General features: G+C 34.5%; 1 protein-coding gene and 1 long non-coding RNA gene across 3 annotated transcripts in view; one reads left to right on the top strand and one right to left on the bottom strand.

The window, feature by feature from the left end:
- LOC135849495 (dopamine receptor 1-like) overlaps nucleotides 1–17,480 on the bottom strand; it is a 414,234-nt gene that overhangs the window by 319,201 nt on the left and 77,553 nt on the right. The gene's annotated exons all lie outside the window — the stretch shown is intronic.
- Nucleotides 9,109–16,486, top strand: LOC135846455 (uncharacterized). Of its 2 annotated transcripts, none has more exons than XR_010558965.1 (3): nucleotides 9,109–10,028; nucleotides 10,370–14,981; nucleotides 15,571–16,486. It is a non-coding gene; the product is annotated as an uncharacterized LOC135846455 (long non-coding RNA). The 2 variants fall into 2 exon arrangements; XR_010558966.1 differs by having other exon boundaries at nucleotides 15,574–16,486.

The following is a 17,480-nucleotide window of genomic DNA, read 5'->3' on the forward strand; positions in this document are numbered from 1 at the left end:
AAGATGGTAAAAGAGTCGAGAGGACGATATATATGATTTTGGGACAATGTACAAGGGTTCGGAAGTTTCTTTAGCATCGTATCCCTTTGAATTATAAATGATTGTCCTTTACTGTTAGTGTACTCGAAACCGACATAGTCGTCGCTCGTTGCTAGAAATCCTCATTCTTTTCTTGTACGCTCTTTGTTGTTTTCTCGCTTTTTCCTGTTTAACTCTGTGTTTTACCTGAGGTAATTTTTTCTTGCTTTTTTTAAAGGTATACGAGATGGTAGAAAGTAGAAGTGCCTATCGTTTTTAATACGTTTCTTTTCTTTTCTTTATATGTTTCCTACGACCCTGCATGTTGTATACAGTGGATGAGAATAGATACATAACATTTATAAGCGAATAGAGGTATTACTTATACGTATTTATATCCGTTTATGTCGCTGTATTTTTTTCTTTTCTGGTTGACCTGTTTATTGCAGGTATACCTACATCTTATGTGGGCCAAGTTAGCAGACAGCATGGCCTTTTCGAAACGTAAAATATTTTCAACTAGTGCATTAAATCCATATCTTGGCCTTTGTCATTTGATAAACCAACGTATATAGGGCTTCGGTTTTTTTTTTTGCAACTGTGCTACCTCTTATAATCACCTCTTTACCTTTTGTGCAAGACACACTCACAGCATTTTCACTGATGCTCCCTTCTCCGCACTATTCATTCAGCCAGCTTGACAGAAAAAACAAATACGTCGAGCGTGGAAGAAAAAAGAAAACCTTAACGACAAATCGCCAAATACCTCGCAGAATCCATTATTTAAGACGCTGTGACCCGAGAAAAGAAAATAGTCGAATAATCGTCACCCTTCATTGTTTTGTCTACTTTTTCAGCATCCTTTCCACATATGGCCGTCAATGTGCTGCTAAGGAGTTTTTTTCCTCATTTTTTCTTCGTTTTCTCCCTTCTGATTGTCCAGCTCGGAGTTCCTTACACTCTTAATTTTTCAATTTCGGGATGATGAGAGCAAGAAACAAGCATAAATAATTAAAAATTTAGAACAGATTTTCCTCACAAATTAACCTATTTTGTAGCTTCTTCATACTTGAACCTCAGTCATAGAGAAAATATCTACTTATCCTTTGAAAAACTCTCGATCTTCATGGTAAAAATTTTACTTTAAATAATTACAATCCAGATAATTTTCAACAGTCAATCGAGGCTTCAATTCGATGGCTGAGAAATATTCTCATCAAATATTTTTTCGCCCAAATGACACCCTTGTCACACTCACATCTCACATCTCAATCTCAAATCTCATAAATGACCTTCACCTCATCGACTGAGATTCGTAACCGTTTCTCAACTATTTTACCATTTAACATTCTCTACAGATGCCTGAAAACAGACGCTAAGAATTATCCGACACCCACCCACACCCTACACGTCCATACTTTGAAAACTTTGCGATTTCTTCCATTTGATCGCGTCTCGTAGCTAATTTCGAATACTAATTATGGAAATTTCATAGCGCACCGTTCCAATAATCCTTTAATTTCAACTTTTTCAATACTTTCTAAAGCTCTGAATACCGGAAACCCGCTCTCTTCGACGTTTTATCTCCGCAATACCAAACGCTACACGCAGCTTCCATCTCACTCGCAACGTTCACCTTTTCACTTCGCAACACCCTGCCACCCGCACCAGACCCTCACGTATCATACCTATGAATAATAATACGGCGCAATATAGGCAATACTCGCAGCCTTCCGAAACTGCGAATAAAAGTCCCGCGCGTCGAAGGTGTTAATTTCGTTTACCGGTTTATGCAGCTGGCTATACTCTATAGGTATGCTTTATGTAAAATAGTAGGTACCTATATTTCAAGTTGGAATCTTTTCTGCGTCTATTAGTCCCTTAAAATGCTAATAAGGCTCGTGCAAAATCGTTAATCGACACGAATTAAACCTTAGCAGCATCTGGAAATATTCGGCATTCGTAAATGTACACAAAATATGTGCTTTACGATGGTGAAGAAAGATCCCAGACAGCGTTGATTTTGAAATGCTCGCGAAATTCAAAGGATTACAATGTTCCTTAGGTATCGAGCAGAGGCGAATTATTATAACTCGCACGAGGCAGATTTAATAAAAAATCAACACGTGTGTCGTGAAAAAGGACATGTGGCGAAGTCTAAACGAAGTAATTACCTATAAAGAACAGTACTCAGCAATCCAAAAATCTTACCGGAGGGTCATTCCACGTCAATTCAACTGAGAAATGGTAAGGGGGGGTCGGCGATTTTCTTGAAATTTTTTCTGTGAAAAGACCTTTTAAAGGGATGACCAATGCCGCAAATCGCAGATCTCTAGCCCTTTTTTAAGGACTGCTAGAGGGTGTCAAAGTTTTCAAAGAACTTAAAATATTATCCATTTCAGCAGTAGATTACTCGATAACCACGATACCTACCAGAATCGAATTTTTTCCAATAGTTAGGGTTTTTCGGTTCCCCGGACACACAAGGTACCGAGGGTTTTCTCTAATAAACACATTTATTTACATCTTAAATCTAAGACTAAATCTAAACAAAATGTAATATCTTAATTTATCCCTAATCCTAGATCTATGATGCAGGGGGGAGAGGCAGGGAGAAAAGACGAGTTGTCCACCACAACTCATACCCAAGGGCACAATCATCCAATCAGGCTTCGTTATTCACGCATGCTCAACAGGTAGGCTGAGTCCCCCAATCTGTCTTAGGAAAAGGATCACAGGGAGAAGAATTTGGTGCCTAGGGGGGGGGGCAACAAAAATGTTGGTCTCCCCTTTGCATTACACAGGTTTTGGATATGGGGGACTTTTGAAAGGCCGGTTCACTAGCTAAGGGCTTCTCACCAGCCTCACATATTGGATTTGAGAGAATTACTAGTTATGACTAATTAATTCAAGCTGAAAAATTTAGGAAAATAGGTACAATTAGTTAAATTGGTCTTTTTTGCAAATATGTACAGTATTATAATACAAGAAACCCACACTAAATTTATTTAAGCTCATGGTTTTGAGAACAAAAATATATTTAAGTAGGGCATGCATAGGTTTTGAAAAATAATGACTATATAGTTATTTACAGCTTGAGGTAATGCATCATGATGAGTTATTTACAGGGCTTCTTCAGGTCGATATTTGATTGGTACCTAGACCAGGATTGAAGCTGTTCCTCCTTCAAAGTGCATACTCTGACAGTAACTGAGTGGTCCTTGAAGCATTCGATGATGGATTGCTTCACCTTTGGCCACTCCAGTTTATCCAGACTGCGCCCTAGTCTTGGTACCGCTATCTTTTTGATCTTGAGTTGGTTGCATTCGGCAGGAAGTGCTTTCATCGTTGTTACAAAGTCCTTGCTTGACGGCTTATCATTGTACTGTTCTTTGGTGATGGTGTAAAGGATGTAATTTCCATCTTTTTTGAGCTCAACAACTTCACCAACCTCAGCACTTCTTGACCCCAGAGTGTCCTGATTGCCAAAGGCTCGTTTGAACAAGAGTACAATGCCCTTGGACATCCTGAAGTTTTGGCTGACACAATGGGCCAAGGAAAACTGCGGGTATTGTCTTAACAGATCATCCTCTATTTCCTCCAGGGTATGGGCAACTTTTCATGCTGAACAACATATTAAAAAATTGGAGGGCATTATTTCGTAAAGTTGATCTAAAAAAATGAATATTTGCAAGAAAATGTGATTTTTTAATTCAAAACATGAAAAAAAGTTTTGATTGGTGAAGTTGACCCATTTGACCCCCATTTTTACATATCAGTTGAAAACGTTGAAAAAACACTTTTACTCGGTGAAATGAATTCATCACAAAAAAAATAAAAATTTGAATAAAAATTCAATTTTCTATTCCAAACATCAAAAAAAGTTTAAATTTATTCAGTTGTCCTTACTTTGACCATTTTCTGACGTATTTCATAAAAAAGTTGATAAAAATTACACTCATAGCAAAAAAATTGAAATTATTTTATTGTTTCAATTCACTCAGAATTTTGATTTTTTTTGTGATGAGAGTTAATTTCATCGAGTGAACGGAGGTTTCCAACTTTTTCAACGGATACGCAAAAATAGGGGTCAAATATGGGTCAACTTCACCAATCAAAACTTTTTTTCATGTTTTAAATTAAAAAATCGCATTTTTTTTTTCTCAAACTTCCAATTTTTTAAAATCGACTTTACGTAAAAATGCTATCCCAATTTTTTAATATATGTTGTTCAGCATAAAAAGTTATCCATAATATATTTTTTTAGAATTTTTGAGGGTCGGAACGATATGAAAACTACGTTTTGAAGTTTTTCGAGCCAATTTTTCGTAACAAAAAAAAGTGGCAACACTGATTTTATGATATCACCAAAAAGCCTTTCAAAACTCCTAACTATTGGGAAAAATTCCATTTTGGTAGGCATCGCGGTTATCGAGTAGGTAATCCACTGCTGAATTGAATGATATTTCAAGTTCACTCAAAACTTTGACACCCACTATCAGCCTTTAAAAAAGGGCTAGAGGGCTGCGATTTGTGCCATTGGTCATCTCTTCAGAATGTCAGTGATTTTTTTTGAAATTTTTCCTGTGGAAAAAAATTTCAAAAAAAAATCACTGACCCCTCCCATTCTCACTTCTTGGTCGAATTGACGTGGAATGGCCTTGGACAATGGACAGTGGACAGTGGGCACTCTCCTCACTCCGAATGTAGGGTTACATTTATTTCAACTGACCACTGATACAATGAAGCCCTAGTGCCCCTCAAGGGTGGCTTTTGGTCAAAAGCACAAATAATTAGGTACTCAAATGCGACCTCGTAACCTACCAGAGATGATTAAAAATTTCGCAAAAAATTCAAATATATCGATTAAACCCATTTCTGAGCATTTTTAAAGAACTTTAAGCTCAAAATTGGGTTGTGATTTTTCAGATTTTTGCAAAAAAGTGACACGTGACCAATCAAAATGGGTTGAAATCTCAGAAAAACCCAAATATTTCCACAAAAATGTTTTTTGGCAATTTTTTAAAAAATTTCAGCCCAAAATTTGTCATAATTTTTGAGATTTTTGAAAAATATGTCATGGTAACTATCAAAATGCGTAAAAATATCAAGAGAAAATCAAAATTTTCAATCAAAACTTTTCTGAACAGTCTTTAAAAAAATGTAGCCCCAAATTTGGTTTTTTAAAATCGTATTTCACTGAAATAAATAATTTTCATTTTCATTCTTCGGCCACATAGTTCACAATCGATTTAAAAACCTCTCTTTTCCATCTCATCTCCACAAAAGAAATTAAATAGTCAGACCATCCGAACGAATCGAAAAAAAAAAACGAATCAAAGGCACCACCTCACAGCAACTCGTACCTGCGACGCTTTAAATGGGTTAGTTATACCTACGCATTAACTGCAAATACGTACATTCCGCATTTTCTGTGCGCTTTTAACGTTTAAACGAACGCGTTAATTGAATGATAAAGAACGACACAGCAGCACTAGATTCGGTTTATAGTACGGCGAGATTAAAATATGATTTATGATTAGCGAGAGATTCTAATTTGTATTCGGTTCAACAGGTGAGCGCGGAAATTTATAAACCGCCATTCGGTTAACGTTATACACAGCTTTCCATCTCATTCTGCCTCTCTTCCTCTTCTGAGTCCTAGTCGTAGTAAAATTTATATTTACCGTCTGCGTTTCGTCTCGTGCTCTATAACGAACACCGCCGTCACTAGCAAAAATAGATAAAATATAGGGACAACGACACTCATTCCGTTGCAAATTTCCTAGGGAAAGGAAATGGGGAAGGGGAAGAAATGGCATCGAAACAGATTTTTACCTCTCGAATGAATTTTGTTGTCGCTATTTACTTGAAATGAGGTACCCATAAAACTCAGGTACATCTAAAATGCACGTAGGGACGATGTAGATAACAAATACATTCTTCATGAACCCAAAAATACAGGGTACAGTCGATTTACTAAACATACATACGAGTACACTACATATTATGATGATGATAGTGATGGTGATGATAATGATGATAATACGCGAATACGTAACGTACTCGTATTTTCGGTATACGGTACATACTGGTAGAAGTATCTCTGAAAATGGTGGTTTATATGGCCACGAATTGAAAAGCCCGACAACGAGTTCCATCGCGTTAAGATACGGTGTGGTGAGTCGAGGGACGCGAGGAATTTCGGTGTCGTTGCGGTCGTCAGAACGTTATTAAGCGGTCAAGTCGGCGAGTGTTCAGCCTGGTAAAATGCCAGCACCGCCATTGCGGCTACTTTCAGCACGGCCGGTTGCATTCGGCCAACTAGAAGGGTTTCATTATTTAACAATATAGTATAAGGTTCTCTCTCTTTTAATTAATACGTTTGAGGTTTCATTTGATTTTTTCGCATTGAAATTCCAGAAATTTCGTCGAGAAAATAAATTTTTCATCATTCTCGCGATAAGTTTTTTCAAGTTTTTTTCTCAAGGCGAAGGAGAGAGGGAAGAAGAGAAGGAGAGGATATCAAAAATATCCTCACCATTTTCAATTCTTCATGGGCGATACAATCTGCAAACTTCACAACTTTTTTGGTGGAACTTCGGGGGGGGGGGGGGGGTTGATGATATTTTACCATCTCAGATTTTCATTTTTCAAATTTTTAAACATAATCGTTCTAAAAAAATATTCAAGTTGATTCATCGAAAATTAGTTTAAAAAGCGAAGCGAGGCATACTTAACATTTTTGGAAAATTTTAAGCCCACAAGAGAACTCCTGAGTGCATTAACCGATTTGACCAGATTTTTTTAAGTAAGGGAACCCTAAGGTAGTTTACAACAAAATTTATAACTGCCGAATAGATAAACTATGGGTCCTACAGGGATGCAAAGGTCTCAACATTTTGATTTTTGGTCAATTCTGTCAATAAAAAAAATATACCAAAAAACAGGCGAGGTATTTTTTGGGACTCAAATATTCGAAAAATTGTCCATAAATGGTCAAAAAATGCGATTGGGCCACTACAACTTTGGGAATCGTCACGAGTTAAGTTTTTTTGAGTTTGTGGGTGATTTTTATTCTGCACATCCAAAAGAGATTTTTTGGGTCCAAAATTTAAAAAAAAATTAAAAACGTCGAAAAATGAGATTGGACAACTGCAAGGATGATAATAGTCTTTTCTAGTCAAAAGTCGAGTTCAGACAGTTCCAAAAGTTGTAGCCATCTAATCGCATTTTTCGATGACTTTTGGGGAAAATTTTCGAAAATTTTGAACCCAAAAAATTCATTTTTAATCTTTTTGGATACGCAGGCTCAATCTTGTTCAACCCCCCCCCCCCAAAAAAAAAACTCGATTCGTGACTAGAAAAGACATTTCCCAAAATTGTAGCTGACCAACCTGATTTTTTGAACATTTATGGGAAATTTTTTCAAATTTTTGAACTCAAAAAATACTTTTTCGAATGGGCAGACTCGAAATCGTTTCCAAACCCTAGAAAACTCGACTTGTGACTAGAAAAGACGACTTCCGAAGTTGTAGCTGGAAAATCACATTTATCGACTACTTTTGAACAATGTTTCGGATATTTTGGGCCCAATAAAAATATACTTAATGGGCCCTATGACTTTTTGAGGCTTAATACATATATCCTGGGGATTACTGCATTTTACTGTAGGCAAGTTTTTTTCGCATTTTATTGGCAGAATTGTTCAAAAATCAAAATGTCGAGGCCTTAGGACTCTTACGAGACCCATAGTTTTGTAATCGGGCAAACCATAAATTCTGTGGGAAACTGTCCTAGAGGTCCTTTCAATTTTGAAAAAACAAAAAACTGGTAAAATTGGTAACCACACACTTTTGAGATTCCTCTGAACTCAAGATGATCAAAAGAGACGCTTTTTTCATAATTTTGAAACTTTTTTTTTCTAAATGAAAATTCTTGTTCTTTAAAAATGACCAATAAGTAGAACCCGAAAAAAGAAAGAAAAGGAACGTGTTTCTAGCCGAGTGAAGCGAGAGTGGAAAATGTTTGCAATTTTCCATCTTCTAAAGACCACTTCTACACACAATTTTTTCATCAGTCTGGAGAGGGGAGCAGGAGACAGATAAATTGAAAATTCAAACCCACATTGAAAAACAAACCAGCACATTTTGATAAAAAGCAAGGCAATTGAAGGACTAGCTGGACACATCGGAAAAAATCAAGATAAGCAGGACTGCTATGAATTTTTCAAGTCTTCGAATATTCTCCAATACTTAAGCAATCCAAAAATGAACTTTTTATAGGGTCTAAAATATTTGTTACGGAAGTCTCATGATACATATTCTCTTTTGGTCTAGTTTTGCTTCGATCAAACCGAAGAGTGTCAGGTAAGGGCAAAAAGTTCTCTCGTCAGTAAAGATAAAATAGCGCCAAAATACAAACTGAAAATTTGAAATATTGAAAACTGAAACATTTTTTCCACTTTTTGCAGCCCTATACCAAAATATCAAGAAATAAAATGTCATAAGAATGCTTGATTGCATAGAAAGCAATTTCGTCATCATTTCTGCTTGCTCAGGAATAAGCTGAAATCAACAGGGTCGTATTCTGAACCCAATTTTCTCTCGTAAAAATCATGCTACCTATTTTTATGCACTCTCAGTATAATGGTACCTCGCGCAAAAATCATTTCACTATCTTAATGTGTTTATTTTTTTTCATGCTACCCAGTGGATATAGCCTGTACAGTGACCCTTAATTATTTATTTTTGAACAGTATCATAATGTACATTGTGTAGGAGTTTATCATTTTTGAAAACATGGAAGGTTGCTAATGAGATGAAATTCGCAGCACGTGTCTGATAAAGTCCTAGAACTTGAACTTGCGGTAAGTAAATGCAACGCGGAGCAAATATTACTCATCATCTCTTCCCGATATATCTCAGAATTTTAAATACTACCAAAACATCTATAATTATGATAAAAATATGGCAAATTACATACATCATTATTTATCTGGAATACATTGAGAAATTTCCTCTAATGTCTGATCAAAGGGAATATTGATAAAACTTCGCGTTATGGATATTTTTACTCGTTGATTACGCAAAAATATCTCATACTTCAACGTAGATTAGCCTGAATATAAATAAAAATGCATTTCCCGACTACAGCCATTGCTTAAAGACGATTTATTCAAGTGCCGGATAAATTGATATTTTGTCTTTCAACATATCGAGTACCTAGTTATCGCGTTAAAATGTGGAAAATTGTTTTTTTGTGCGTTTTACATGTCGCGTTGGTCGCATCGAAATCGATATTGCTCGAAAAAATGACCGAGATAAATGGAGCAGAAACGAGGTCCAATTCCAGCGATCAATTCATCGAGCAATCTAATGAAGACGACTTGGTCAGATCGCAAAATAAATCTCTCGAATCGATTCAGGTACCTCAGGAAATCGATCAATCCAGCACACTCAACAACTCTAGTGATGAAGTTTCTTCCAACATTACCACACCAAAACCTATCGAACCTTTGAGAAACCGAAAAGCCCAAAGCTTTCATGACCATTTCCAGCTGGAGTAAATTATACCCAATTCCACCATCGAGCCCTTTTTCTCCTTATGTGGCCGATGATGACGAACCTTTGTATACTCCGCAATCTGCATTAATTTCAGATAGGGAATTGGAAAATTCTCGATCGGAAGACGAATACGAACAAGGGCTGGAAAATCTCGATTATGAACAAGAAATGGACAAACTTGAGTATTTGCAAGCTAGAGAAAGCGCGCAACTTAACTATTCCTCGACAGTTGCGATGGAAGGACTCGCCTATGAGCGAAAGGAACTGGAACTCAGATACGCTCTCGCGAAAAAGGAACTCAACTATGCGCAGGCGAAGAATAGACTCAAGCATCAGCAAACGCAAGAGAAATTCTATCGGTCGTATTCTGCTCGAAGTTATTACAGTTATTACAATCAAATTATGAATTCACCTTCATACAACGGCAACGGGTTTTTCTGATAGGTATGTATCATCTTCCTAATCCTAACCGAATTTGGTAAGTCGACAATCTATTCGAATAACTGCAAGTATAGGTATCTACGTATAATCTTTACTGTGCAAATCTCATTTTTTTTTTTTTTTTTTTTCTAAAGATATAAACATTTGTTTTAAACAAAAATATTTACTTGTATTACATTTACTTTTAGAATAAAGGTTTATAGTGAATAATTTTTACTTCATTTTTATTTTATTTTTCAATTCCTTATCCTCCGTCAAGCTCATTTCCAAAATTTATTATTATCTACTTATATTTTATGTATGTTGAACAAGTAAAACTGATTTTGAAATTGTGTTTGTTTCAGAGTAAGATGCCCATGTCTGGTTAGTTGATCTACACATGAACGTCGAGTTCTTAACGAGTTCAAACAATCATTTATACAGTTTGTTTAGGATACAAATAGGTACATATAAACTTTAGTCCTTAAGCCAAACGAGGTAGACATTTTCTTTATTTTAGTGTAGACCTGCCAATGCGCAGAACATTTATGAGGAATATTTTAATGAAAATAATAAAATTTATTATGGGATATTTTGTAGAACTAGGCTTACATTGTATGCATTTAATTACTTGGGTAAATTTTAATAGTATTAAGTACATACATGTGTATAGGTACGTAGAAGTATCTACCTAGACATACATTCATTACATTACATATTATATTCATTTCACATTATTTGCTTAATTTTTCTCAAAATAATCGTTTTATTTTAATTTTTAAAAATTTGGAGAATCCAACACACGAGTAAATATATTAGTCCGGCATATGACAATAGGAGTAATTGCACCCCCCCCCCGCCGATCCTCCGGGACAACTTTTTTCTTAAAGGGGACATCCTCAGGAACATTTTAAAGCACACTTGCCAAAAAAAAAAGTTGGCCTTACTTACAAAATCCTGAAGCCTCCAGCAGATTTTTGAAACTTCAAATTTTCACAAAATTTCATCAAATGGAGATGAAAAGCTGAAATTTACTCTACACTCCAATTTTAACACCCTTTGAAAACGACTTCTGGTGGATTTCAAGTCATTTTAGAGCCTCCAACAACTTTTTGGAAAATTACTGGAGCCTCCAGTAGATTTTTGAAACTTGAAATTTCCACAAAATTTCCTCAAACTAAGATGGAGAGTCGAAATTCATTCTGAAAACTAATTTCAATACGCTACGAAGTTGACTGCTGGTAAATTTCAAGTCGTTTTGGAACCTGCAGCAACTTTTTGAAAGGTTGTATGACGTTTTTCTGGAAAATTGAAATTTCCTAAAAGTAGCTGGAAGCTTCACAACCATTTGAAACCAACATGTAGTCTGCGAAGTAAATTTCAGCTTGCTAACTCCATTTGATGAATTAATGTTGGGGAAATTTCAAATTTCAAAAATCTAATGGAGGCTCCAGTAATTTTCAAAAAAGTCGCTGGAGGCCCTAAAATGACTTGAAATTCACCTGCAGTACTTCGTAGCGTATTGAAATTCGTTTTTAGAATAAATTTTAGCTTTACAACTCCAATTTGATGGAATTTTGTGGGAATTTCGAGTTTCAAAAATCTGCTGGAGGCTCCAGAATTGCTCAAAACGGATTGAAACCGCTTCCAATCGATTTTGCATGTCGAAAATAGGGTATATCCCAAATTTCAGCTTTCTTGGTCAATTTGGTAAAATTTTGATCTTTTCCCTCATTTTTGGCCTAAATTCATTTTCAAAAATTCACCCAAAAATCGAAAAACGCACTTTAGCACTTGAAATTTTGACAGGTGATGAATTTTTACATGATCTTTCGACCCACCTTTGTAATGTTTGAAAAAGTTCGTGCAAGTCCTATGTTAAAACGCAAAATCTGCGATTTCGGCTGACCTGTCAATCAAAATGGCCGCCATTTTGTAAGTAAGGCCAACTTTTTTTTGGCAAGTTTGCTTTAAAATGTTCCTTAGGATGTTCACTTTAAGAAAAAAGTTGTCCCGGAGGATCGGCGGGGGGGGGGGTGCAATTACTCCTATTGTCACATTCCGGACTATATCTAACCATTACTTACTTTGAGAGTCTGACGGTAGAAAAAGTGAAACATCAAAATAAGAAAACACCCTAAATTATTTCCATTTTTTGTGAACCAATGTAAATAGGAACACATTTCATTCAAATCATCCATCATGTTTCGATAACTTGGAAAGAAATAAAATCCAATCGTACGACGACGGTCAGTGAAAATCTGAAAACTGTGTTAAAATACACGAAATAATTTTTTTTTTTTACAAATAATGCTTCAAAAGAATGGAAAAATTATACTTGGTCCATTCTATAAAAATGTCTCAAAATGCCATTTGTCAATAGTTTTCGAAAAACTCTCTCAAAAAAACCTTGAAAAATTGCTTTCAAATTTGAATTACAAAATTATTCATCACTTCTTTGCAAAAAATGTTACCCTTCTTTATGAGGGAACGTTTTAAACAAGGCACTTTCTGATTTAAACGTAACCAATAGATCGAAAGAACATGCCCTGAAACCTCTGCAACCAAAATTTTAGGGCGTGAAGTTCGTTTTTAGATTTTTGCCAAATTTTCGAAATTTTTCAAAATTTAAAAAAACTGTTTCAAGACCAATAATTTTTAAACTTTTTCGTGAAATAAAATATACATATTCTAAACATCTTATCACGAGGTGGTTTTTGACCATACGGAATAAATCTTACTCGTTAGTTTTAAAATCCGAGGACAAGGATATTTTATACCTATTGAGTTAAAACTCTCGAATAAAATTATCGATTTGAAAAAATTAATAGTTTTTGCGAAAAAATGAGATTTTTTTGATTTAAAACATGAAAAAAAGTTTTGATTGGTGAAGTTGACCCATTTGACTCCCCCCCGCCTTTTTTTTACGTATCCGTTGACAAAGTTGAAACCCCCTTTCACTCGATGAAATGAACTCATCACAAAAAAATCAAAATTCGAAAAGATTATAAAAATAAACGAATTTTAATTTCTTTGCTATGAGTGTAATTTTTATCAACTTTTTCATGAAAAACTTCAGAAAGAGGTCAAAATAAGACGACTGAATAAATTTTAACTTTTTTTGATGTTTGGAATTGAAAATGAAGTGTTTTTGATTTTTTTAAGATGAGTTTATTTCATCGAGTGAAAGCGGGTTTTCAACTTTTCCAACGTATACGTAAAAACTTGAAAACATAAAATTCAAAATTGAAGACCGATACATTTTTTTCATTTTTTGCAGCTCTAAACCTAAATACCAAGAAAAAAATGTCATAAGAATGCTTGATTGTATAGAAAGCAATTTTGTCATTATTTTTCTACTTGCTCAGGAATAAGCATGAAATCAACAGGATCGTATTCTGAATCCAATTTTCTATCAGAAAAATCATGTTTGGTCAATTTTGATGACTTATTTTCAGTTCGCTATATCTAATTCCAAATAGAAAATGATATTTTAAAAAATTCTATTTTTATGTATTCTCAATAATTCATGGTACCTCGCGCAAAATCATTTTATTACCTTAAAGTGTTCATGTTTTTCATGTTGCCCGGTGGATATAGCCTGTACAATGACCCTTAATTATTTATTCTTGAACAGTACCGTATCTGATGTACATTGTGTAGGAATTTATCATTTTTATAAACTTGGAGGGCCGTTAATGAGATGAACACGTGTCTGATAAAATCCCATATACATTTTTTGTGGCAAGTAAGTAGTTAATAGAGGTACATGCAACGAAGAGAAAATTACTCATCGTCTCTTCGCGATATATATCAGAATTTAAAATACTGTAGTACCAAAACATTTGTAATTAAGATAAAATATGACCAGTACATCATTATTTATCTGGAAAACATTGCCTCTAATGTCTGATCAAAGGGAACATTGATAAAACTTCGAATTATGGATATATTTACTCGTTGATTACCTACGTGAAAATATCTCATACACCAACGTATGATTAGCCTGCGTATAAAATAAAAGGCATTCTCCGACTATAGCCATTGCTTAAAGACGATTTATTCAAGTGCCGGATAAGTTGATACATATTTTGTCTTTCAACATATCGAGTACATAGTTATCGCGTTAAAATGTGGAAAATTGTTTTTTTGTGCGTTTTACACGTCGCGTTGGTCGCATCGAAATCGATATTGCTCGAAAAAATGACCGAGATAAATGGCGCAGAAACGAGGTCCAATTCCAGCGATCAATTCATCGAGCAATCTAATGAAGACCACTTGGCCAGATCGGAAAACAAATTTCTCGAATCGATTAAGGTACCTCAGGAAATCGATCAATCCAGTACACTCAACAACTCTAGTGATGAAGTTTCGTCCAAAATTACCACACCAAAACCTATCGAACCTTTGAGAACCGAAAAGCCCGAAGCTGTACTTACCAGTTCCAGCAGGACTTCAATACGCCCAATTTCACGATCGACCTATTCGGCACCTGTTATCAGGACCGTTGAAGATGAAGCAAACGTGATTTCACCTGCGGATGCTGCGTTACTTAGAGAGTTGATGAGATTAGAAAATTCTCAATCTGCTGCGGAATCTGCATTATTTTCACAGATAGGATTAGAAAATTCTCGATCGGAAGACGAATACGAACAAGGACTAGAGAATCTCAATTATGAACAAGAAATGGAGAAACTTGAGTACTTGCATGCTACAGAAAGCGCGAAACTTAACCATTCCTCGACAGTTGCGATGGAAGGACTCGCCTATGAGCGAAAGCAACTGGAGCTCAAATACGCACTCGCGAAAAAAGAAATCAACTTCGCGCAAGCAAAGAACAAACTCAAGCATCAGCACACGCAAGAAAAATTCAATCAGTCGTATAATACTCAAAATTTAATCAATCAGTTGACGAATTCAGCTTCATACAACGGCAATGGGGTTTTCTGATATGCATCGTCTTCCTAACCGAATTTGGTAAGTCGACAATCTATTTGATTAACAGCAAGTATAGGTATCTATAATCTTTAAGGTGCAAATCTAACTTTAACATCCATAATGTCTGCAAAAATCGTCATTTAAAAAAAAAATGAACATTTTGTTGTATTGAATAAAAAATTTACCTTCATTACCTAAATTTACTGTGAGATTAAAAGTTTATTGTGAAAAATTTCTACTTCATTTTTATTTTTATTTTATTTTTTTCAATTCATAATATCCCCGTCCAGCTTATCTACCGAAATTTATTACATGTAATTATGCATTTTGAACAAGCAAAAATCGCGATTGAAATGTTTTGACCTGTAATACACCGTATTTTCAAAAATGTTTTTGCCTTGATTGATTGCAGACTCCAATTTGATATTCTATAAATTATTTTTTTTTTAGAAATAAGGAGGTACATTTTTGACAATTTTTGATCTCAATTACTCTAAAATTAGTAAGTTATCAGTCAGGTTGGACTCACATTTAAATCATAGCTCTCACGTGATAATCCAAGAATACCTATACAATCGAAATTAATGTATAGGAAATGATACTGATTTTGAAATTGTGTTTGTTTCAGAAGATGTCCGTGTCAGGTTTACTAATCTATGTACATACACATCGAGTTACTTATCGAGTTCAAACAATACAGTTTATCATAATAATTAAGTACATACAACCTTGGTACTTGAGCCAAATGAGGTGGACCTGTCTTTATTTTTGTGAAGACCTGTCAATGCGCAGGATATTCCATTCTAATGTAGAAGTACATTTATTACAATTTATATTATATGTGTAATTTTTCTCAAACAATCCTTTTTTTTTCATTTAAAAAACGTTGGAGAATATCCACCAAACGAGTAACTAACCTTCACGCATTTTAAGCGTCTGACCATAGAAAAAGTTGAAAATGAAAATAAGAAAAAATCCTGAATTATTTTTATTTTTTCTTAACAAAGAAACTTTTTGAACTGACACTGTGATTTGAACAAATCCAAACTAGATCAAAATAGCATGTCAAAAAATCTAGGAAGCCGAAATTTGAAGTGCTGAAGTTCATTTTCGGATTTTTAAAAAAACTGAAAAATTGATTTCAAATTTGAATTACAAAATTATTCGTCATATCTCTGCAAAAAAAGTTACCCTTCTTATGAGGGAACGTTTTGAACAAAGCACTTCCCAATTTGAATGAAACCAAATTAGATCAAAAAAATATGCCCTAAAACCTCCGCAACCAAAATTTCAAGGCGTGAAGTTCATTTTTGGATTTGTGGAAAATTTTCGAAAATTTTCAAAATTTAAAAAATCTGTTTCAAGAGCAATAATTTTCAACCTTTTTCTTGAAATATATTATGTACTCATTCTAAACATCTTATCACGAGGTGGTTTTTGACCATACGGAATAACTCCCACTCGTTAGTTTCAAAGTCTGAAGACAAGGATATTTCACTTTATTGAATTAAACTCTCAAATAAAATTTTTCATCCGTAATTCAATATCAGTATGTTTTTTTTTTCGGACGAGCTTCAGGTAAGATCAATGAACTCATTACCTCATTTATGTAGAAGGTATGTACCTATCTAATTTAGAACATAGATACTCTCTAAATTTGAAACAGTCAATTTCACTGCTTAGCAGTCACGACATTTTGCCTTTTTAAAGCAGTAGTTTTTTTTACTGCAAAACAGTGAAAAATTACTGAATTGGTCAGTAAAAAATCATTTTGACTGACCAATTCAGTAATTTTTCATTGTTTTGCAGTAAAAAAAAATTACTGCTTTAAAAAGGCAAAATGTCGTGACTGCTAAGCAGTGAAATTGACTGTTTCAAATTTAGAGAGTAAATGTACAATGTTTGTACGATGAGTACCAAATAAAATGACTCACTTTTTTGACAGAAGAAAAATCACTAATGAGATGAAATCTGCAGCACGTGTCTGATACGATCAATGCAACCCACTAGTAAATATCAATTAAAGATATACCAATAAATAGGTAGGTACCTAATGAAAATTGAAATATGGTGGATGAATCATCGATTATGATTATGAATTTCTTTTTAATGCCTGATTAAATGATTATCAAGCATTCACGACATGCTACCTTTATTTTTATCCGTTGCTTAGGTTAGGAAGTTGATATGATAAGTACATACTTCAGCGAATCATTATTTTAGGAACATACATTATAGAATCTTTGAAGTAGATTTTTTTCTTTTTGCTGATTTGTACTTGTAAACGAATTCCAGTTTACTCACCTAAAACAAACAAACAAACAAAAAATAGATTATTCAATATGATCCATTAATCATCAAAATCGTAGAAATAATTAGTAACGTAGTTACTATTTTTCAAAATTATCACCCTCCCCTCTCATTCCTATACATTTTCAACAATAACTTCACTCATATTAATTGGAATTACTCTGATTTGCTCCTTTAACGAGATAGCTTTTGTGGCTGATTAAAAGTTGAAACGTTTCCGAACAAATT

Source organism: Planococcus citri, chromosome 5 (genome assembly GCF_950023065.1).
Source record: "Planococcus citri chromosome 5, ihPlaCitr1.1, whole genome shotgun sequence".
In the NCBI taxonomy this organism is placed as follows: Eukaryota; Metazoa; Arthropoda; class Insecta; order Hemiptera; family Pseudococcidae; genus Planococcus; species Planococcus citri.